Below are 25,383 nucleotides of genomic sequence, written 5' to 3'. Positions count from 1 at the left end.
CTTTAATGAAACATTATCATGGCATTAAAACCTCCCCCCCCCCCCCCCCCCCCCCTAAAATAAAACACCAAAAATAAATCCTGTACTGCAGTACTGCATACATGTACCATACACACCTTGCCCTCTACCCCTCGAAACAAAACAATACATCAAAATAACCAAAATCTCACCACTTCTACAACCGTATATCCAAAACATCTTCCCCAGCTATACAGACAGTCCCCCTAACACACCATATCTCCTGAAACATCTTCCCCAGCTATACAGACAGTCCCCCTAACACACCATATCTCCTGAAACATCTTCCCCAGCTATACAGACAGTCCCCCTAACACACCATATCTCCTGAAACATCTCCACACTTTTAATCATTTTATAGAACTCAAATTCCACCCTAAGGCGCACAGAGGCCATCCCATTAAAAAGTAATAAAGGGTCTGTTATCTCTCCACCTTTGACCCTGTTCCTCCTTGTTAGCTAAATAGACAACTTTGCCTGAGCAAACAGAAAATTCAACAAAATACATTTGGCCTTCTCCTTATTCAAATACCTGTATCCCATTATAAACATCCCAACAGTAAAACCCACCCCCAACCTCTCACACAGACATTCCAACAGAGACATTAATGGCATTAACTCCCCCAGGCTCGGAGTGTTAAAGTCTAACAAGTCCTCCAGACCCCGTTGCCAGTCCCCAGTCTCTGCCGTCACCTGCAGTGTTGGAAACATTAGTGGTCCCTCCCCCTTTGGCCGCTCAATTACCCCTCTGTCCGACTCAGACAGTGTCTCCTAGGCCTCCTCCAGGAATCTCTCCAGCAGCCTAACACGGAGCCCAAACCGGCTGCGTGCGTTCGCCATTGCGTGCCATCGTGCATAAATGTATTTTGTCGCCCCACACCAAACGCGATCACAACATGCAGGTTAAAATATCAAAACAAACTCTAAACCAATTATATTAATTTGGGGAAAGGTCGAAAGCATTAAACATTTATGGCAATTTAGCTAGCTTGCTTGTACTTGCTAGCTAATTTGACCTATTTAGCTAGCTTGCTGTTGCTAGCTAATATGTCCTGGGATATAAACATTGAGTTGTTATTTTACCTGAAATGCACAAGGTCCTCTACTCCGACAATTAATCCACACATAAAACGGTCAACCGAATCGTTTCTAGTCATCTCTCCTCCTTTCAGGCTTTTTCTTCTCTTGACTTTATATTGCGATTGGCAACTTTCATAAATTAGGTGCATTACCGCCACTGACCTCGTTTGTCTTTCAGTCACCCATGTGGGTATAACCAATGAGGAGATGGCACGTGGGTACCTGCTTCTATAAACCAATGAGGAGATGGGAGAGGCAGAACTTGCAGTGCGATCTGCGTCAGAAATAGAACTGACTTCTATTTTAGCCCTTGGCAACGCAGAAGCTCGTTGGCTCACGCGAGCAATGTGGGTGCAATAATTGAATAATATAGATTTCTAAATTTATTTTGCAACGATCGTGTACGCGACGCGAGCGGTGTAGTCAGCCTGTAAGAGACGTTATTCCTTCTCTCCAGCAGTCACCCAGCCTTAGTAAACCCGCTGCCATCAGTCGCCTCTGCAGGGTGGCCGACTGAACCGATCTCAAAGGGAAGGCTGGGTTGTGGAAGATAGGCTCCTCCCACACCCACAGCCCAGGCTCCACACCCCCTTCTCATGTGGGCCTTAATAGTTGCCAGGCCCTCAGCACCGGAGAGTAAAAGTCTGAGAGACCTGCTGTACTCAGCCTCTCCAGCTTCATGAGGAACAGCTGCCGGTCCAACCCTAATCTGTCAGCTCTCCTCAGCATTGCCATGTTGGTTCCCTCCAGTCAGCATCAGTATGGTACAGCAGTCTCTGCGCCACCTTTAGTCTGAAAGCAGCTACCCTGCTCTTCAGTTCTATCAGGCTCAGTCCTCCTTCGTGGACGGACGTGTACAACACTGTCGTCCTCAGCCAGTGATGGCCCGACCAGAACAAATCCACCAGCTTGCGCTGCAGGTCTGTGTGTGTGTGTGTGTATGACACATGGGACCGGAGCCACCTCCACCTGGCCAGTCTAGACACCATTGCCCGTGACAGCCCCTCCCAGTTCTTCCTGACCCACCTCTCCAAGCCCAGGTACACCCTCCAAATTTTAAGCCCTTCACAACCCCACTGCAAACCCCCTGGAAGCAGAGGGGCCTAACCCCCCATGCCCCACATAACAGAGCTTTGCTCTTGCCCCAGTTTACCTTAGCTGACGAAGCTCCCACGTACACCTTCAGACTAGTCTCTAGTGCCTGCATATCCTGCATATCCTGACCATCACAGAAATGTCATCTGCATACGCTGACACTGCTATGCCTGTCAACACACCCATGCCTATCCAATACACTCCATGCTGTCTCCGGCGTAGCAGGCCCAAAAAAAGCTCAATGGCAAGTGTATATAGCCCGCGTGATATGCAACTTTTCAGGGAAGTAAGGAACCAATATACACAGGCAGTTAGGAAAGCAAAGGCTAGCTTTTCAAACAGAAATTTGCATCCTGTATCACAAACTCCAAAAAGTTAATGGAGAATAAGAGCACCTCCTCCCAGCTGCCCACTGCACTGAGGCTAGGAAACACTGTCACCACTGATAAATCCACGATAATTGACAATTTCAATAAGCATTTTTATTCAGCTGGCCATGCTTTCCACCTGGCTACCCCTACCCCGGTCAACAGCCCTGCACCCTCCACAGCAACTTGCCCAAGCCTCCAATCTGGAGCCCAACAAATCAGCCGGGCTAGACAATCTGGACCCTCTCTTTCTAAAATTATCCGCCAAAATTGTTGCAACCCCTATTACTAGCCTCTCTTTCGTATCGTCTGAGATCCCCAAAGATTGGAAAGCTGTCGCGGTCATCCCCCTATTCAAAGGGGGAGACACTCTAGACTCAAAACTGCTACAGACCTATATCTATCCTGTGCAGCCATCTTCATTGACCTGGCCAAGGGTTTTGACTCTGTCAATCACCACATTCTTATCGGCAGACTCAACAGCCTTGGTTTCTCAAATGACTGCCTCGACTGGTTCACCAACTACTTCTCAGACAGAGTTCAGTGTGTCAAATCGGAGGGCCTGTTGTCTGGACCTCTGGCAGTCTCTATGGCCAACTCTTTTCTCTGTATACATCAATGATATCGCTCTTGCTGCTGGTGATTCTCTGATCCACCTCTACGCAGACGACACCATTCTGTATACATCTGGCCCTTCTTTAACCTGTTAGGGCTAGGGGGCAGTATTTGCACGGCTGGATAAAAAAAATGTACCCGATTTAATCTGGTTACTAATCCTACCCAGTAACTAGAATATGCATATACTTATTATATATGGATAGAAAACACTCTAAAGTTTCTAAAACTGTTTGAATGGTGTCTGTGAGTATAACAGAACTCATTTGGCAGGCAAAACCCTGAGACATTTTCTGACAGGAAGTGGATACCTGATGTGTTGTATTACCTTTAAACCTATGCCATTGAAAAACACAGGGGCTGAGGAATATTTTGGCACTTCCTATTGCTTCCACTAGATGTCACCAGCCTTTACAAAGTGTTTTGAGTCTTCTGGAGGGAGATCTGACCGAACAAGAGCCATGGAACGATGATGGCCCATTAGACACCTGGCGCGCGAGTTCATGTTGGGTACCCTCGTTCCAATACGTTATAAAAGAGTATGCATTCGTCCACCTTGAATATTATTCATGTTCTGGTTAAAAAAGGCCCTAATGATTTATGCTATACAACGTTTGACATGTTTGAACGAACGTAAATATATTTTTTCCCCTCGTTCATGACGAGAAGTCCGGCTGGCTTAGATCATGTGCTAACAAGACGGAGATTTTTGGACATAAATGATGAGCTTTTTTGAACAAAACTACATTCGTTATGGACCTGTGATACCTGGAAGTGACATCTGATGAAGAGAATCAAAGGTAATGGATTATTTACATAGTATTTTCGATTTTAGATCTCCCCAACATGACGTCTAGTCTGTATCGCAACGCGTATTTTTCTGGGGCGGCCAGATTATTGCAAAGTGTGATTTCCCAGTAAGGTTATTTTTAAATCTGGCAAGTTGATTGCGTTCAAGAGATGTAAATCTATAATTCTTTAAATGACAATATAATATTTTACCAATGTTTTCTAATTTTAATTATTTAATTTGTGGTGTTGACTTGACTGCCGGTTATTGGAGGGAAACGATTTCCTCAACATCAATGCCATAGTAAAACGCTGTTTTTGGATATAAATATGAACTTGATAGAACTAAAAATGCATGCATTGTCTAACATAATGTCCTAGGAGTGTCATCTGATGGAGATTGTAAAAGGTTAGTGCATCATTTTAGCTGGTTTTATGGTTTTGGTGACCCTGTCTTTGAATTGACAAAACATTACACACAACTCTTGTAAATGTACTGTCCTAACATACTCTAAATTTATGCTTTCGCCGTAAAACCTTTTTGAAATCGTAAAACGTGGTTAGATTAAGGAGATGTTTATCTTTCAAAGGGTGTAAAATAGTTGTATGTTTGAAAAATTTGAATTTTGACATTTATTTGGATTCAAATTTGCCGCTCTTGAAATGCACCTGCTGTTGATGGAGTGCACCACGGGTGGGACGCTAGCGTCCCACCTAGCCCATAGAGGTTAACTAACTTCCAGACGAACTTCAATGCCATACAACACTCCTTCAGTGGCCTCCAACTGCTCTTAAATGCAAGTAAAACTAAATGCATACTCTTCAACCGATCGCTGCCCGTACCTGCCCGCCCGACCAGCATCACTACTCTGGACGGTTCTGACTTAGAATATGTGGACAACTACAAATACCTAGGTGTCTGGTTAGACTGTAAACTCTCCTTCCAGACTCACATTAAGCATCTCCAATCCAAAATGAAATCTAGAATCAGCTTCCTCTTTCACAACGAAGCATCCTTCTGTAAAGGAGTGTGTAACTGGCTGCAGGGAAGTCAGGCGCAGGAGAGCAGAAATGGGTAGCAAACAGAGCCCTTTATTGAGGCAAACAAAACACGCCACTCAGAAAATTAAACACACAAGGGTTACAATAACCCGGCGCAAACCAGCCTGGAGTACACATACATTTACACATAACAATTCCACACACAGACATGGGGGGAAACAGAGGGTTATATGCAAGACGAGTAATGAGGGAATGCAAACCAGGTGTGCGGGAAAACGAGACAAAACAAATGGAAAATGAAAGGTGGATCGGCGATGGCTAGAAGACCAGTGACGTCGACCGCCGAACGCCGCTCGAACAAGGAGAGGGACCGACCTCGGCGGAAGTCGTGACACCTTCACTCATGCTGCCAAACATACCCTCGTAAAACTGACTATCCAACCAATCCTAGACTTCGACGATGTCATTTACAAAATAGCCTCCAACACTCCACCCAGCAAATTGGATGCAGTCTATCACGGTGCCATCTGTTTTGTCACCAAAGCCCCATATCCTGTTTGCGATAGGGGGCAGTATTTTCACATTCGGATGAAAAGCGTGCCCAGAGTAAACTGCCTGCTACTCAGGCCCAGAAGCTAAGATATGCATATTATTAGTAGATTTGAACAGAAAACACTGAAGTTTCTAAAACTGTTTGAATAATGTCTGTGAGTATAACAGAACTCATATGGCAGGCGAAAACCTGAGAACAATCCAACCAGGAAGTGGGAAATCTGAGGTTTGTAGTTTTTCAAGTGATTGCCTATCCAATATACAGTGTCTATGGGGTCATATTGCACTTCCTAAGGCTTCCACTAGATGTCAACAGTCTTTAGAACGTTGTTTCAGGCTTCTACTGTGAAGGGGGAGAAAATAAGAGCTGTTTGAATCAGGGGTCTGGCAGAATGCCATGAGCTAAGTCTCGTGCGCGGCCGTCAGCGCGAGCTGCGTTCCCTTTCCTTTCTAAAGACAAAGGAATTGTCCGGTTGGAATATTATTGAAGATTTATGATAAAATCGTCCTAAAGATTGATTCTATACATCGTTTGACATGTTTTTACGAACTGTAATGGAACTTTTTTGACTTTTCGTCTGAACTTAGTGCTCGCGCACGTGTGCATTTGGATTAGTGAACTGAACGTGCAAACAAAAAGGAGGTATTTGGACATAAATATGGACTTTATCGAAACAAAACAAACATTTATTGTGGAATTGGGATTCCTGGGAGTGCATTCCGATGAAGATCATCAAAGGTAAGTGAATATTTATAATGCTATTTCTGACTTTTGTTGACTCCACAACATGGCGGGTATCTGTATGGCTTGTTTTGGTGGCTGAGCACTGTGCTCAGATTATTGCAAGGTGTGCTTTTGCCGTAAAGCTTTTTTGAAATCTGACACAGTGGTTGCATTAAGGAGAAGTTTATCTTTAATTCTCTGCATAACACTTGTATCTTTCATCAACGTTTATGATGAGTATTTCTGTAAATTGGTGTGGCTCTCTGCAAAATCACCGGATGTTTTATAGGCAAAACATTACTGAACATAACGCACCAATGTAAACTGAGATTTTTGGATATAAATATGAACTTTATCGAACAAAACATACATGTATTGTGTAACATGAAGTCCTATGACTGCCATCTGATGAAAATCATCAAAGGTTAGTGATTAATTTTATCTCTATTTCTGCTTTTTGTGACTCCTCTCTTTGGCTGGAAAATGGCTGAATGTTTTTTTGTGACTAGGCGCTGACCTAACATAATCACAAGGTATGCTTTCGCCATAAAGCCTTTTTGAAATCGGACACTGTGGTTGGATTAACAAGAAGTTAAGTTTTAATTTGGTGTATTGCACTTGTGATTGTATGAAAGTTAAATATTTCAAATAATTGTTTTTGAATTTAGTGCTCTGCCATTTCACCGGATATTGTCGAGGGGTTCCGCCTAGCCATAACAGGATATACTACCCACCACTGCGACCTGTATGCTCTCGTTGGCTGGCCCTCACTTCATATTCGTCGCAAAACACACTGCCTCCAGGTCATCTATAAGTCTTTGCTTGGTAAAGCCCCGCCTTATTTCAGCTCACTGGTCACCATAGCAGCACCCACCCGTAGCACGCGCTCCAGCAGGTATATTTCACTGGTCACCCCCAAAGCCAATTCCTCATTTGGCCTCATTCCTTCCAGTTCTCTGCTGCCAATGATTGGAACGAACAGCAAAAATCAGCCTCGTCATCATCCTCTTCCTCAGACTCACTTTCCTCCTCATCTCCATCTCCCATCCTGATCACCTGCCCTTCCTCTCTGGTCAGGGCCTCCCCCCCAGCACCAGGCAAAGGTTCCTTGGTGCCTTTGACCACCCCAGCCTCTCCCTTCCCACCTCCTTTCTTCTCCCCCTTTTTCCTTTTCCACTTGACACCCTCCTCCTCCCCCTAGTCTCTTACATTTCCCCACTATACTCTCCTCATCCACTAGCATAACCTGACTAATCTCTAGCCTAACTAGGCCCAGCCTCATCTACACCACCATCCCTGGCATGACTAGGCCCAGCCTCTGCTGCCTGTGTCTCATTGCCCCCTGTACGTTGACCTCAGTTTACCCCACGGGCACTTGTACCCTCACCTTGTCTACGGCCTTTATGTGGGCACGCAAAGCTCTTATACCCCAAATCCTCAATATTCCACTAGCAATGAGTCTACCCACCAAATTTGCTCTTTTCATGAACACAACCAGAGCTTTGTTCATTCTGGAAGCGGAATGTATAAATTTAGCTCCTACCTGTTCACCAACTGCAAGCAGAACCTCCTCCACTTTAACCTGTCTGGGCTAGGAGGCAGTATTTTCACGGCTGGATAAAAATGTACCCGATTTAAACTGGTTACTACTCTTGCCCAGAAATGAGAATATGCATATTATTAGTAGATTTGGATAGAAAACACTCTGAAGTGTCTAAAACTGTTTGAATGGTGTCTGTGAGTATAACAGAACTTATATGGCAGGCAAAAACCAGAGAAAAATCTAAGCAGGAAGTGGAAAGTCTGAGAATTGTAGTTCTTCTTTTGATTCTCTATCGAAGCTACAGTGTCTGTGGGGTGATGTTGCACTTCCTAAGGCTTCCATTGGCTGTCTAAAGCCTTCAGAAAGTGGTTTGAGCATTTTCCTGTCACCTTCTTTTTCTTCTTGAATGAATATGCTACTGTCCTGTTGGAATATTATCGCAATTTTACGTTAAAAATACCATAAAGATTGATTTTAAACAGCGTTTCACATGCTTCTAAGTACGGTAATGGAACATTTAGACTTTTCGACTCTCGTTCCGCGCTCATGCGTTATGCCTTTGGATAAGTGATCTGTACGCACGAACAAATGGAGGTATTTGTACTTAAATATGGATTATTTCTTGTGGAAGTAGCAGTCCTGGGAGTGCATTCTGACGAAGATCAGCAAAGGTAATACAATATTTCTAATACTAATTCTGAGTTTAGGTTGCCCGGAATTTGGCGGGTGTCTGAATAGCTCACCGTGATGGCTGAGCTATGTACTCAGAATATTGAAAAATGTGCTTTCTCCGTAAAGCTATTTTAAAATCTGACACAGCGGTTGCATCCAGTGGTAGTCCATCTATAATTCTTTAAATAATTGTTATATATTTTGTCAACGTTTATGATGAGTATTTTTGTAAATTGATGTGCACATTCAACGAACGTTTTGGTGGGAATACATTTTCTGAACATCACACGCCAATGTAAAATGGGGTTTTTGGATATAAATATGAACTTTATCGAACAAAACATACATGTATTGTGTAACATAATGTCCTAGGAGTGTCATCTGCTGAAGATCGTCAAAGGTTAGTGCTTCATTTAGCTGTGTTTTGGGTTTTATTGACACATGTCCTTGCTTAGAAAATGGCTGTGTGATTATTTTTGTCTATGTACTCTCCTAACATAATCTAATGTTTTGCTTTCGCTGTAAAGCCTTTTTGAAATCGGACAATGTGTTTACATCAAGGAGAAGTGTATTTTTAAAATGGTGTAAAATAGTTGTATGTTTGAGAAAGTTGAATTATGACTTTTTGTTGTTTTTGAATTTGCCGCCCTGATATTTCACTGGCGTGTCCCACCTAGCCCATAGAAGTTAAACAATGCCACTTATATAATGTTTACATACCCTACATTACTCATCTCATATGTATATACTGTACTCTATACCATCTACTGCATCTTGCCTATGCCGTTCGGCCATCGCTCATTCATATATTATATTTATATTTTTATTCATTCCTTTACACTTGTGTTTTATAAGGTAGTTGTTGTGAAATTGTTAGGTTAGATTACTTGTTAGATGTTACTGCATGGTCGGAACTAGAATCACAAGCATTTCGCTACACTCACATTAACATCTGCTAACCATGTGTATGTGACAAATAAAATTTGATTTGATTTGACATGCAAAACAAGATTTCACCAAATGGGACAAACTGTCACACCCTGTCATGGGCGTCGTAAGGATTGGACCAAGGCGCAGCGGGTATAGTGATCATCTTCTTAATTTACTTAAAGAAGACACTTTAACAAAACGTCGAAACAGTTCCGTAAGGCAACACAGGCTATACATGAAAACATCCACCCACAAAACACAAGTGAAACAAACCCCAACTAAATATGGCCTCCAATTAGAGGCAACGACAACCCGCTCCCTCTAATTGGAGGTCCTACCAAAACCCCAACATAGAAATAGAAAACTAGATTTAAACATAGAAATAGAAAACATAGAACCTAAACCAAAAACACTGAAACACACAAAACAAACATCCCCTGCCACGCCCTGACCAAACTACAATGACAAATAACCCCTTTTACTGGTCACCTGTCTTTGTGATTGTCTCCACCCCCCTCCAGGTGTCGCCCATCTTCCCCATTATCTCCTGTGTATTTATACCTGTGTTCTCTGTCTGTCAGTTCATTTTGTTTTGTCAAGCCTACCAGAGTTTTTCCCCTCTGTTTCTGTCTCTCAATTGTTCCTGTTTTCTAGTTTCCCGGTTTTGACCTTTTCTGCCTGCCCTGAGCCTGCCTGACATCCTGTTCCTTGCCCCACCTATCTGGATTACTGACCTCTGCCTACCCTGAACCTGCCTGCCGTCCTGTACCTTTGCCCCACCTATCTGCATTACTGACCTCTGCCTACACTGAGCCTGCCTGCCGTCCTGTACCTTTGCTCCACCTATCTGGATTACTGACCTCTGCCTGACCTGACCCTGAACCTGCCTGCCGTCCTGTACCTTTGCCCCACCTATCTGGATTACTGACCTCTGCCTACCCTGAGCCTGCCTGCCGTCCTGTACCTTTGCTCCACCTATCTGGATTACTGACCTCTGCCTACCCTGAACCTGCCTGCCGTCCTGTACCTTTGCCCCACCTATCTGGATTACTGACCTCTGCCTACCCTGAGCCTGCCTGCCGTCCTGTACCTTTGCCCCACCTATCTGGATTACTGACCCCTGCCTGCCCTTGACCTGTCTTTTGCCTGCCCCTGTTGGAGTAATAAACTGTTGTTACTTTGACGTTGTCTGCATCTGGGTCTCACCTGAAATGTGATAAAACACCCCATTGAAACCCTGTATGCAGAGATCTGTAAGATTCTGTAAGTCTAAGCCCTGCAATACCAAGAGCTGAGCAAAGAAAACAGTCTCCTCATCCAGCTGGTCCTGGGGCTGAGTTCACAAACCTGTTCCACTAACACACTGAAGGCCTCAGGACCAGAACATCCAATCAATCAGAATAAACAAATTATAACACAGTCAAAACAAAATGACATTGCTTATTGGGAAACACAAGCACAAAGCAAAATGCAGTGCTATCTGGCCCTAAATCAACAGTACACCGTGACTAACTATTTGACCATGGTTACTGATCAAAACCTTGACAAAGTACAGGCTCAGTGAGAAGGGTAGACACAGGAAAACCTGTCTCCCTGTAGAGGAAAGGCGGTGCAACCCTTATTCAAGGTTTCAAAGACCTCTCTGATGAGGATAGGCTACCTGTCCTGTTGGGGGAGGACGCAGAGAGCTGTGGGTTGGCAGCGCACTACATTGCTGCCTGCCATAAGTTGAGGGACAGTGTCTGACAGACCAACCAACCTGCACATGTCCTCTATGCTTATTGTTATTTTTCAATGGTTATTTTGACCCTTGGTTATTGTTGTTACTGTTGTCCCGTTGACAATTTTGATTATTATTATTTTAATATTGTAAATATCCAAAGTAAGCTTTGGCAAAATGTACAATGTTACGTCATGCCAATAAGGCCAATTGAATTGAATTGAGAGAGAGACAGAGAGGAGTGATTCAGTACAGTAATGCAATTAAATTTCAATTCAAAGGGCTTTATTGGCATGGGAAACATATGTTAACATTGCCAAAGCAAATGAAGTAGATAATACAGTCACAGTCAGCAGCCTTAGCGGTTAATAAACTGCACCAGAGATGAGATAGAAAGTGTGTGTGTGTCCTGTGGTCTCTCTAACAATGTTGTTCACATGTGCTGATCAACAACTAATATAAGTAATTACACAGCTTGGTCTCACTATCCCAGAGAGTATATCACTATAGGAACACATTCCTCTATTCTCTATTCATCTATTCTCTATTCCTCTATTCTCTTCTCTCTTCCTATATACCTCTATTCTCCATTCCTCTATTCTGTATTCCTCTATTCTCTATATCCTCTATTCTCATTTCCTCTATTCCTCTATACCTCTAGCCTCTATTCCTGTCATGGCTGTCTGAAGAATCGGACCAAAGCGCAGCATGTGTATCGTTCCACATATTCTTTATTTTAACTTTGAAACTATGCAAGACATATAAATAGACTAATAAACAAAACAACAAACCGTGAGAAAGCGGTGCAACATACACTAACTCAAAACAATCTCCACAAAAACAGGTGGGAAAAACAACTACTTAAGTATGATCTCCAATTAGAGCCAACGATGACCAGCTGCCTCTAATTGGAGATCATCCCAAACAAACCTAACATAGAAATACCAAAACTATAACAAAACAACCTAGAAAATCTAAACTAGAATACCCCCCCCCCCCCCCCCTGTCACGCCCTGACCTACTCTACCATAGAAAAGAACAGCTTTCTATGGTCAGGACGTGACAATTCCTCTATTCATCTATACCTCTATCCTCTATACCTCTATTCCTTTATTACTCTATTCCTCTATTTCTCTATTCTCATTTCCTCTATTCCTCTATTCCTCTATATCTCTATCCTCTATACCTCTATTCCTCTATTACTCTATTCCTCTATTTCTCTATTCTCATTTCCTCTATTCCTCTATTCCTCTATACGTCTATTCCTCTATACCTCTACTCTCTATTCCTCTATTCCTGTGAACAGCCTCTGTGTGTGTGTCTCTCTCTGCTTACCATCTGTAGGCCCCGTAGGCCCCAGCCAGGGTATTTTCTGAGGGTGCAAGCCCAACTCGCCTCCCTTCTGAGGAGACAGCCTTACCCACCGGACCCCAGAAACAAGCCCTTGGAGAGCTGGTGGAGAAGCTTGCTCCTGCAGGCCTGCCAGGCTCTTTATGATAGACTCCCAGATAAAATACAGATGTACAGTGCCTTGCAAAAATATTCATCCCCCTTGGCATTTTCCCTATTTTATCGCATTACAACCTGTAATTTAAATTGATTTTTTATTTGGATTTCATGTAATGGACATACAGAAAATAGTACAAATTTGTGAAGTGAAAGGCAAGGAGAGCATTAATCAGAGAGGCAACAAAGAGAGCAAAGATAACCCTGAAGGAGCTGCAAAGCTCCACAGCAGAGATTGGAGTATCTGTCCATAGGACCACTTTAAGCCGTACACTCCACAGCTGGGCTTTACGGAAGAGTGGTCAGAAAAAAAGCCATTGCTTAAAACTCTTTAGGGATAGGGGGCAGCATTGGGAAGTTTGGATGAAAAGCGTGCATTGAGTAAACTGCCTGTTACTCAGGCCCAGAAGCTAGAATATGCATACAATTAGTAGATTTGGATAGAAAACACTGTAAAGTTTCCAAATCTGTTAAAATAATGTCTGTGAGTATAACAGAACTCATATCGCAGGCGAAAACCCGAGAAAAATCCAACCAGGAAGTGGGAATTCTGAGGTTTGTAGTTTAAGTGAATGCCTATCGAATATCCAGTGTCGGTGGGGTCAGATTGCACTTCCTAAGGCTTCCACTAGATGTCAACAGTCTTTAGAAGTTGTTTCAGGCTTCTATTGTGAAAGGGGAGTGAATAAGAGCACTCTAAGCAGATGGCCCAGGTGAAAGCCTTTAGTCATGCGCGTGGCCGTGAGCGCGAGCTCCGTTCCCTTTCCTTTCTAATGAAAACAGTATTGTCCGGTTGAAACATTATTGAATATTTATGATAAAAACACCCTAAGGATTGATTAGAAACATTGTTTGACATGTTTCTACGAACTAAAATTGAACATTTTTGACTTTTCGTCTAGACTTTGTGCCTGCGCTTTGTGCATTTAGATTACTGGACTAAATGCGCGAACAAAAATGAGGTATATGGACATAAAGATGAACTTTATCGAACAAAACAAACATTTATTGTCTAACATGGAGACCTGGGAGTGCCATCAGATGAAGATCATCAAAGGTAAGTGAATAATGTTAATGCTACTTCTGACTTTTGTGACACCTCTCCTTCGTTGGAAAATGGCTGTATGGTTTTTGTGGTTAGGCACTAACCTAACATAATCGCATGGTGTGCTTTCACTGTAAAGCCTTTTTGAAATCGGACACTGTGGTTGGATTAATGAGAAGTTTATCTTTAAAATGGTGTATAATACTTGTATGTTTGAGGAATTTTAATTATGAGATTTCTGTTGTTTGAATTTGGCGCCCTGCAATTTCACTGGCTGTAGGCCAAGTGTTCCGCTAGCGGAACCCCCTTCCCAGAAAGGTTAAAGAAAAAAATAAGCTAACACGTTTGGTGTTCGCCAAAAGGCATGTGGGAGACTCCACAAGCATATGGAAGAAGGTACTCGGTCAGATGAGACTAAAATTGAGCTTTTATGCCATCAAGGAAAACAATATATCTGGCGCAAACCCAACACCTCTCATCACCCCGAGAAAACCATCCCCACTGTGAAGCATGGTGGTGGCAGCATCATGCTGTGGGGATATTTTTCATCGGCAGGAACTGGGAAACTGTTCAGAATTGAAGAAATGATGGATGGCGCTAAATACAGGGAAATTCTTGAGGGTGACCTGTTTCAGTCTTCCTGAGATTTGAGACTGGGACAGAGGTTCACTATCCAGCAGGACAATGACCCTAAGCATATTGCTAAAGCAACGCTTGAGTGGTTTAAGGGGAATCATTTAAATGTCTTGGAATGGTCTAGTCAAAACCCAGACCTCAATCCAATTGAGAATCTGTGCTATGACTTACAGATTGCTGTACACCAGCGGAATCCATCCTACTTGAAAGAGCTGGAGCAGTTTTGACTTGAAGAATGGGCAAAAATCCTAGTGGATAGATGTGCCAAGCTTATAGAGACATGCCCCAAGAGACTTGCAGCTGTAATTGCTGCCAAACGTGGTTCTACAAAGTATTGACTTTGGGGGGGTGAATAGTTATGCTCGCTCAAGTTTTCTGTTTTTTTTTCTTATTTCTTGTTTGTTTCACAATAAAAATATTTTTCATCTTCAAAATGGTGGGCATGTTGTGTAAATCAAATGATACAAACCCCCCCAAAATCCATTTTAATTCCAGGTTGTAAGGCAACAAAATAGGAAAAATGCTAAGGGGGTGAATATTTTCGCAAGCCACTGTACAATAAAGTGTCTGAGTGTGGATCATCTCCCTCTCTCTCTGTCGCATGATCTCTGTATATAGCCTTGCTAATGTTATTCTACAGCTGTTGTTTTATTATTTGTTACTTCTATTTCTTATTTTTTACTCATCAATTATTATTATTATTTTTTACTTAGCAGGTATTTTTCTTAAAACTGCATTATAAGTGAGCATTTCACTGTAAGGTCTACACCTGTAGAATTCGGCGCATGTGACAAACAATTTGATTTGATTTGATTCTCTCTTTCTCCCTCTCCAATGATATGGACAGAGAGAAAGAAAAATAAGTCACATGAAGAGAGAGGTTGACCATGGCATAGGCAAATGGGAGCCTGGAGAGATATACTGAGAAAAGAGGGAGTTGAGAGAGAGACTAGGTCATAGTGAAACATCAGTATAGGCCAGTTAAGGGTATGAATCACGCCAAAACAATGAGAAGATCACATCTTCAAATATTACTGAACAATAATAGTTGACATAATTTTGTCTCCTCTGACCCCTTTAAGTCGTAAATAGGATTCAGACTAGGATTAGTCCTGTGTGCTTATTGCCCTAACCAGCTGAGGGTCTATGATTTTTCACAAGATATTATGACGCAGGATATGTCGCAACACAGCCTTTTAGATATGAAAATCTACGTAGTCTGTCTGTCTGTGTGTCTGTGTGTGAAAGAGAGCAAGATAGAGAGAGAGAGCAAGATAGAGAGAGAGGGCAAGATAGAGAGAGATAGAGGGCAAGACAGACAGAGAGAGAGATAGGGCAAGTTAGAGAGAGAGACAGAGGGGGCAAGATAGAGAGAGAGACGCATTAATCACGTCACTCTCCAAAAAGACCCAATCCTAACCAGTAAACATGAAAACATCATTAACTTTATAATCAGCAACGGTAGGGATTCACCTCCCAATCAACTCGATCAGCTCCATCATCAGGATCAATACATATGGAAGTTTCATGAAGCCACATCCACATCCACACCACCATCCATAATGCTTCATATTTAACTGGAATAGATGGTAGGAAATTAGTTAGGGAGGGAAGAGGAAGAGGAGGAGAGGGGAGAGTATGAGTTAGGGAGGGACGGAGGAGAGGGGAGAGTATGTATGAGTTAGGGAGGGAGGGAGGAGAAGAGGGGAGAGTATGTATGAATTAGGGAGGGAGGGAGGAGAAGAGGGGAGAGTATGTATGAGTTGGGGGGAGGAGCGGGGAGAGAATGTATGAGTTAGGGAGGGAGGAGGAGGAGCGGGGAGAGCATGTATGAGTTAGGGAGGGAGGAGTAGAGGGGAGAGTATGAGTTAGGGAGGGAGGAGTAGAGGGGAGAGTATGAGTTAGGGAGGGAGGAGTAGAGGGGAGAGCATGTATGAGTTAGGGAGGGAAGAGGGGGAGCGGGGAGAGCATGTATGAGTTAGGGAGGGAGGAGTAGAGGGGAGAGTATGTATGCATTAGGGAGGGGGGAGGAGGAGTGGGGAGAGAATGTATGAGTTAGGGCAGGATGGAGGAAGAGAAGGGAGAGTATGAGTTAGGGAGGGATGATGATGATGCTCTCAACCCTTTTCTCTCTCTCTCTCTCTCTCTCTCTCTCTCTCTCTCTCTCTCTCTCTCTCTCTCTCTCAATACCTTCATAAGCCATTCTCTTCTCCTTTCCCTCCCTTCCTCCCGCCTTCTGTTCTCCAGTGTTCAGGTGGGAACTCATGATAGCTGGCTAAGGATCGATTCAGCCACTGGAGGTTCAATAGTATTACTGCTTCATTCTTCACACATACACACACACGCACGCGTGCATGCACACACACACACTCACTCACTCACTCACACACACACACTGACCCTTCCCCCAACCTAAATCAATTCCATACAATCTTGTTTTGATCCATTTCTCCGGTGATTGAGTTTATTTGGAGGATCAGACAGACTAAATTACACATAACTTGAACATGTCAAGAGGATAAAACATCAGGAAATTCAGACCCATAGAATGGATTGCTTATTTTTTATAAAGGAAAGCCTGCCTGCTTTACTTTTAAACAGATGCTTTAGAATTTTACCAATGAATGTATATAAATATGACATTTCACTATGATAATAGAAAAAGTTCAACTAATCTAGGAATTAAGATTACAGTAAGATTACTAGACCTATAGCAAACAGTATTTTATAATCTAACCCATCATAAAAGCACAAAATGGAAAATCCTATAATCAACATAAATCCAATACTGATCTTTAGGGTAGATTATAATGTGGTGTTCCACCATCTGGACATTCCAATTCCTTCCTACCATTCCATTTAGCAGGAGATAGTGTTTAAACCCTGAATCTCATTTCAATATCCCCATAATATGGAGGTTGTTTAGGAACTGTGTCTGACTGTGTGTGTGTGTATGTGGCATGCTCCCCATCTCTACCAGGAGAATACAGAAGTTTTAATCAACAGCAGACTCCACGGCAGCTCAATAAAGGACTGAATTCACAAATGGGAAGGAGAGAAAGTAATAGACCACTTCGCTACTGCACTCAACTCTTACACAGAGAGAGAGAGAGAGAGAGAGAGAGAGAGAGAGAGAGAAGCACACAGCCACTATTTATCTATCTATCTATCTATCTATCTATCTATCTATCTATCTATCTATCTATCTATCTATCTATCTATCTATCTATCTATCTATCTATCTATCTATCTATCTATCTATCTATCTATCTATCTATCTATCTATCTATCTATCTATCTATCTATCTATCTATCTATCTATCTATCTATCTATCTATCTATCTATCTATCTATCTATCTATCTATCTATCTATCTATCTATCTATCTATCTATCTATCTATCTATCTATCTATGGTCCATCTATACTACACACTGATACTAATGCCAGTAATACAGGTACAGACTGAAGTTCTTCCATTTCACAGTTCCTCCCGATATAAAAATGACAAACAACTTCTGGCTCTTTCCACCCCCCTGTGGAATAGTAGTCAGATAGAACATAGAGAGAATGGGAGTTAAATGGAACACTATTCCCTATCTAGTGCACTACTTTTGACCAGGGCTCTATGGACTTTATAAAGGGAGCCATTTGGGACACATTTAGAGTCTTTCCGGTTGTTAATATTCTGTTGCTGTATTTTAGTCTTGTCCTGTCCCTGTCCTGTTCTAACAGCATCCTCAGCCTCCTGACTGATGACTGATGCTTCACACCTAATCAGTACTAGACCCAGAAATACTACTCTTAATGTGTCTGTCTGTCTGTCTGTCTGTCTGTCGATGTCAGAGAGAGAGAGCGAGAGCGATTGCCAGAGTGAGAGCATTGGTCTTTGTATGAGTGTACGTGCATGTGTGCGTGTGTGTGTGCACCCAATTCTTAGCAACTACCCGTAATGAGAATAGTATTGACATATACACTGACTCGGTGACTGAGTTCATCAGGAAGTGCATAGAGGATGTTGTTCCCACTGTGAGGATTACAACCTATCCAAACTAGAAACCGTGGCAGCAATCACGCAAAACTGAAAGCGCGAACCACCACATTTATCCACGGCAAGGTGACTGGGAACATGGATGTGTACAAACAGATATCCGTAAGGCAATTAAACAGCCAAAATGACAGTACAGAGACAAAGTGGAGTCGCAATTCAACGGCCCAGATACAAGACGTACAGTGCCTTGCAAAAGTATTCATCCCCCTTGGCGTTTTTCCTATTTGTTGCATTACAACCAGTAATTTAAATGTATTTTTTATTTGGATTTCATGTAATGAACATACAGAAAATAGTCCAAATTGGTGAGGTGAAATGAAAAAAATTACTTGTTTCAAAAATACAAATTAAAAACAAACAGAAAAGTGGTGCCTGCATATGTATTCACCCACTTTGCTATGTAGCCCCTAAATAAGATCTGGTGCAACCAATTACCTTCAGAAGTCAAATAATTAGTTAGATTGCACACAGGTGAACTTTATTTATGTGTCACATGATCTGCCACATGATCGCAGTATATATAAGCTTGTTCTGAAAGGCACCAGAGTCTGTAACACCACTAAGCAATGAGCACCACCAAGCAAGTGGCACCATTAAGACCAAGGAGCTCTCCAAACAGGTCAGGGACAAAGTTGTGGAGAAGTACAGATCAGGGTTGGGTTCTAAAAAAATATCAGAAACTTTGAACATCCCACAGAGCTCCATTAAATCCATTATTAAAAAATACAAAGAATAAAGCACCACAACAAACCTGCCAAGAGATTACTGCCCACCAAAACTCACAGACCAGACAAGGAGGGCATTAATCAGAGAGGCAACAAAGAGACCAAAGATAACCTTGAAGGAACTGCAAAGCTCCACAGCAGAGTTTGAAGTATCTGTCCATAGGACCACATTAAGCCATACACTCCACAGAGCTGGGCTTTACAGAAGAGTGGCCAAAAAAAAAGCCATTGCTTAAAGAAGAAAATAAGCAAACACGTTTGGTGTTTGCCAAAAGGTGTGTGGGAGACTCCCCAAACATATGGAAGAAGTACTCTGGTCAGATGAGACTAAAATTTAGCTTTTTGGCCATCAAGGAAAATGCTATGTCTGACGCAAACCCAACACCTCTCATCACCCCGAGAAAACTATCCCCACAGTGAAGCATGGTGGTGGCAGCATCATGCTGTGGGGATGTTTTTCATCGGCAGGGACTGGGAAACTGGTCAGAATTGAAAGAATGATGGATTGCGCTAAATACAGGGAAATTCTTGAGGGTGACCTGTTTCAGTCTTCCAGAGATTTGAGACTGGGACGGAGGTTCACCATCCAGCAGGACAATGACCCTAAGCATACTGCTGAAGCATCTCTCGAGTGGTTTAAGGGGAAAACATTTAAATGTCTTGGAATGGCCTAGTCAAAGCCCAGACCTCAATCCAATTGAGAATCTGTGCTATGACTTAACCTGTTAGGGCTAGGGGGCAGCATTGACACGGCTGGATAAAAAACATACCCGATTTAATCTGGTTACCACTCCTACTCAGTAACTAGAATATGCATATACTTATTACATATGGATAGAAAACACCCTAAATTTTCTAAAACTGTTTGAATGGTGTCTGTGAGTATAACAGAACTCAAATGGCAGGTCAAAACCTGAGAGATTCCTTTACAGGAAGTGGCCTGTCTGACCATTTCTGGAACTTCTTTGCCATCTCTATCATTTACTAAGGATCTCTGCTCTAACGTGACACTTCCCACGTCGTCCATAGGCTCTCATAGCCCGGGAAAAAAGAGAATGTCGTCATTCCAGCCCCAGGCTGAAACACATTATCGCCTTTCTCAAGTGGCCCATCAAGAGACACTAGCTTATGCGCGTGACCCCGACCGCCCCCGCCTTTGGGATTTTTTCCTCTGTTTGCCGAAAAGGAGATTCCCTGTCGGAATTTTATCGCTTTTCTACGAGAAAAATGACGTAAAAATTGATTTTAAACAGCGGTTGACATGCTTCGACGTACGGCAATCGAATACTTTGAATTTTATTGTCAGGAATTGCCCCAAGCGCGCGACACTTCTTTACTATTTCGGATAGTGTCTGGAACGCACGAACAAAACGCCGCTATTCGGATATAACGATGGATTATTTTGGACCAAACCAACATTTGTTATTGAAGTAGACGTCCTGGGTGTGCATTCTGACGAAGACAACAAAAGGTAATGACATTTTTATAATAGTAAATATGATTATGGTGAGTGCTAAACTTGCCGGGTGTCTAAATAGCGAGCCCGTGATGCCTGGGCTATGTACTTAGAATATTGCAAAATGTGCTTTCACCAAAAAGCTATTTTAAAATCGGACATATCGAGTGCATAGAGGAGGTCTGTATCTATAATTCTTAAAATAATTGTTATGCTTTTTGTGAACGTTTATCGTGAGTAATTTAGTAAAATGTTAGCGAATTCCCCGTAAGTTTGCGGGGGGTATGCTAGTTCTGAACGTCACATGCTAATGTAAAAAGCTGGTTTTTGATATAAATATGAACTTGATTGAACAAAACATGCATGTATTGTATAACATAATGTCCTAGGGTTGTCATCTGATGAAGATCATCAAAGGTGAGTGCTGCATTTAGCTGTCTTCTGGGTTTTGGTGACATTATATGCTGGCTTGAAAAATGGGTGTCTGATTATTTCTGGCTTGGTACTCTGCTGACATAATCTAATGTTTTGCTTTCGTTGTAAAGCCTTTTTGAAATCGGACAGTGTGGTTAGATTAACGAGAGTCTTATCTTTAAATGGCTGTAAAATAGTCATATGTTTGAGAAATTGAAGTAATAGGATTTTGAAGATTTTGAAAATCGCGCCACAGGCTGGCAGTGGATGTTACGTAGGTGGGACGAATTCGTCCCGCCGGTCCCATAGAGGTTAAAGATTGTTGTACACCAGCGGAACCCATCCTACTTGAAGGAGCTGGAGCAGTTTTGCTTTGAAGAATGGGCAAAAATTCCAGTGGCTGGATGTGCCAAGCTTATAGAGACATACCCCAAGAGACTTGCAGCTGTAATTACTGCAAGAGGTGGCTCTACGAAGTATTGACTTTTTTTTTGGGGGGGGGGGGGGGGGGGGGGGTGAATAGGTATGCACACTAAAGTTTTCAGTTTCTTTGTCTTATTTCTTGTTTGTTTCACATTAAAACATATTTTGCAGCTTCAAGTGGTAGGCATGTGTAAATCAAATGATACAAACCCCCCAAAAATACATTTTAATTCCAGGTTGTCAAGCAACAAAATAGGAAAAATGCCAAGGGGGGTCAATACTTTTACAAGGCACTGTATGGGGCAGGGACTCCAGACCATCATGGATGATAAAGGGAAAGCCAGCCACGTTGCGGACACTGAGGTCTCTCTCCCACGTCTTGCTCCCGGACAAGCTAAACACCTTCTTCTCCCCGCTTCGATGAAAAAACAGAGCCACGAACGCGGGCCATCGCTGCTCACAAGGATTGTGAATTCTCGTTCTCTATGGCCGACGGAGTAAGACATTTAAGCCTGTTAACCCTCGCTAGGCTGCCGGCCCAGACGGTACCCAAGCCGCGTCATCAGAGCATGTGCAGTGTTTATGGACATATTAAATCTCACCCTATCCCAGACTGCTGTCCCAACTTGTTTCAAGATGTCCACCATTGTTCCTGTACCCAAGAATACGAAGGTAAATGAACTAAATGACTATCACCCATAGCACTCACTTCTGTCATCATGAAGCACTAAGCTCACGGCCTTGGGTCTGAACCCCGCCCTGTGCAACTGGGTCCTGGACTTCCTGAATGGTCGACCCCAGGTTCGTGAAGGTAGGCAACAACACCTCCACCATGCTGATCCTCAACACTGGGGGCCCCACAAGGGTGCGTGCTTAGGTCCCTCCTGTACTCCCTGTTCACCCATGACTGCGGGGCCACGCACGCCTCCAACTCAATCATCAGGTTTGCTGACAACACAACAGTGGTAGGCCTGATTACCAACAACGATGAGACAGTCTAGAGGGAGGAAATGAGGGCCCTGAAGGGGTTGTGCCAGGAAAATAACCTCTCCCTCAACATCAACAAAACAAAGGAGCTGATCGTGGACTTCAGGAGACATTAGACGGAGCACACCCCTATCCACATTGACGGGCTGCATTGGAGAAGGTGGAAAGCTTCAAGATCTTCGGCGTGCATATCCCTGACAACCTAAAATGATCTATCCACACAGACAGTGTGGTGAAGAAGGCGCAACAGCACCTCTTCAACCTCAGGAGGCTGAAGAAATTCCACATGGCCCCTCAGTCCCTCACAAAGTACTACAAATGCACCAATGAGAGCATCCTGTCAGACTGTATCATCTCCTGGTACGGCAATTGCACCGTCTACAACCGCAAGGGTCTCCAGAGGGTGGTGCGGTCAGCCCAACGCATCACCAGGGCAATGCTTGCCCTCCAGGACATCTACAGCACCCTGTGTCACATGAAGGCCAAGAAGATCATCAAGGTTCTCAGCCACCCGAGCCATGGCCTGTTCACCCTGCTACCATTTAAAAGACAGAGACAGTACTTGTGCATCAAAGCTGGGACCGAGAGACTAAAATCAGCTTATATCTCCAGGCCATCAGACTGTTAAATAGTCACCGCTAGCCGGCCTCCGCCCAGTACCCTGCCTTGAACTTAGTAACTGTTACTAGCTGGCTACCACCCGGTACTCTACCCTGCTTTGCACGCTCTTGGCATTCACTCAAACAGCTTCATGAGGTAGTCAACTGGAATGCATTTCAATTAACAGGTGTGCCTTGTTAAAAGTTAATATGTGGAATTTTTCTCATTCTTAATGCATTTGAGCCAATCAGTTGTGTTGTGACAAGGTAAGGGGGTATACAAAAGATAGCCCTATTTGGTAAAAGACCAAGTCCATATTATGGCAAGAACATCTCAAATAAGCAAACAGAAACGACAGTCCATCATTACTTTAAGACATGAAGGTCAGTCAATACGGAACATTTCTAGAACTTCTAGAAAGTTTTTTCAAGTGCAGTCGCAAAAACCATCAAGCACTATGATGAAACTGGTTCTCATGAGGACTGCCACAGGAAAGGAACACCCAGAGTTACCTCTGCTGCAGAAGACAAGTTCATTAGAGTTAATTGCACCTCAGATTGCAGCCCAAATAAATGCTTCACAGAGTTCAACTAACATCAGCTGATCAAAAGAGACTGCGTGAATCAGGCCTAAATGGTCGAATTGCTGCAAAGAAACCACTACTAAAAGATACCGATAATAAGAAGAGACTTGCTTGGGCCAAAAAACACAAGCAATGGACATTCGACCGGTGGAAATCTGTCCTTTGGTCTGATGAGTCAAAATTTGAGATTTTTGGTTCCAACATCTGTGTCTTTGTGAGATGCAGAGTAAGTGAACAGATGATCTCTGCATGTGTCGTTCCCACCGTGAAGCGTGGAGGAGGTGTGATGGTGTGGTGGTGCTTTTCTGGTGACACTGTTAGTGATTTATTTAGAATTCAAGGCACACTTAACCATCATGGCTACCACGTCATTCTGCAACAATACGCCATCCCATCTGGTTTGCGCTTAGTGGGACTATCATTTGTTTTTCAACAGGACAGTGACCCAAAACACACCTCTAGGCTGTGTAAGGGCTATTTGACCTAGAAGGAGAGTGATGGAGTGCTCCATCAGATGACCTGGCCTCCACAATCACCCGACCTCAACCCAATTTATATGGATTAGGATGAGTTGGACCGCAGAGTGAAGGAAAACCAGTGCTCAGCATATGTGGGAATTCCTTCAAGACTGTTGGAAAAGCATTCATGAAGCTGGTTGAGAGAATGACAAGAGTGTGCAAAGCTGTCAACAAGGCAAAGGGTGGCTACTTTGAAGAATCTCAAATATAAAATATATTTAGATTTGTTTAACACTTTTTTGGTTACTACATGATTCCATATGTGTTATTTCATAGTTTTGATGTCTTCACTATTATTCTATAATGTGGAAAATAGTAAAAATGAAGAAAAAACCTTGAATGAGTTGGTGTGTCCAAACTTTTGACTGGTACTGTATATGCAGTATATTTATATTCCGGAATCTGACATTGCTCGTTCTGGTATTTCGTAACTTATTTCCTTTCATATCTGGGGATTTGTGTGCACAGTTTTGTATTGTTAAGTACCACTGTTAGACCTAGAAACATAAGCATTTCGCTGCACCTGCGATAATATCTGCTAAATATGTGTACACGACCAATAACATTTTGTTCGATTTATATGTGCTCCAGCAGCAGGGTCTTTTAATATCAGCAGTGATAAGCGGTTGCTAAGCGTGGTGGCGACTGCATTCTGAAGAGGAAAGGATTGACATCTGAACGAGAGATGTTCATCATCATACACCTCCAACATGCATCCCAAATGGCATCCTATTATCTATATAGAGGATTACTTTTAATCAGGACCCATAGGGCTCATGTCAAAAGGATTGCACTATACAGGGAATAGGGTGCCATTTGGGACACAAACCCAATCTATAGCCAGAAGCCTGCCAGCACTTCACAGCTCTTTACAGCCCCTAACAGACCTCACAGGATTACAGCATTACATCTCTGCCTAGAGGAAGGGCTTGTAGCTTCTTTGATGAATGGTGATACATGTAAATGGACTTGTAGAAGAGAGAGAGAGAGAGAGGGGGAAGGAGAGAAAAGCAGGCTGCCCAGAATAAAAACTGCTTTACACGTGAATAGGGATGTGAAAATACACCCAGTTTCCTTTTCTCTACCCGTTCCCTGTTCTATGTGTGTGTACAGTCGTGGCCAAAAGTTTTGAGAATGACACAAATAATAATTTTCACAAAGTCTGTTGCCTCAGTTTGTATGATGGCAATTTGCATATACTCCAGAATGTTATGAAGAGTGATCAGATGAATTGCAATTAATTGCAAAGTCCCTCTTTGCCATAAAAATGAACTGAATCCCCCAAAAACATTTCCACTGCATTTCAGCCCTGCCACAAAAGGACCAGTTGAC

At 42.9% G+C, this 25,383-nt stretch overlaps 1 protein-coding gene across 1 annotated transcript in view; it reads right to left on the bottom strand.

Moving 5' to 3' along the window:
• LOC106612147 (transcription factor COE1) overlaps positions 1-25,383 on the bottom strand; it is a 159,379-nt gene that overhangs the window by 22,000 nt on the left and 111,996 nt on the right. The gene's annotated exons all lie outside the window — the stretch shown is intronic.

The sequence above is a fragment of the Salmo salar genome, chromosome 09, assembly GCF_965601325.2.
Source record: "Salmo salar chromosome 09, fSalSal1, whole genome shotgun sequence".
In the NCBI taxonomy this organism is placed as follows: domain Eukaryota; kingdom Metazoa; phylum Chordata; class Actinopteri; order Salmoniformes; family Salmonidae; genus Salmo; species Salmo salar.
The sequence above is the reverse complement of the archived record's forward strand: the minus strand, read 5'-3'. Positions and strand labels throughout refer to the sequence as shown.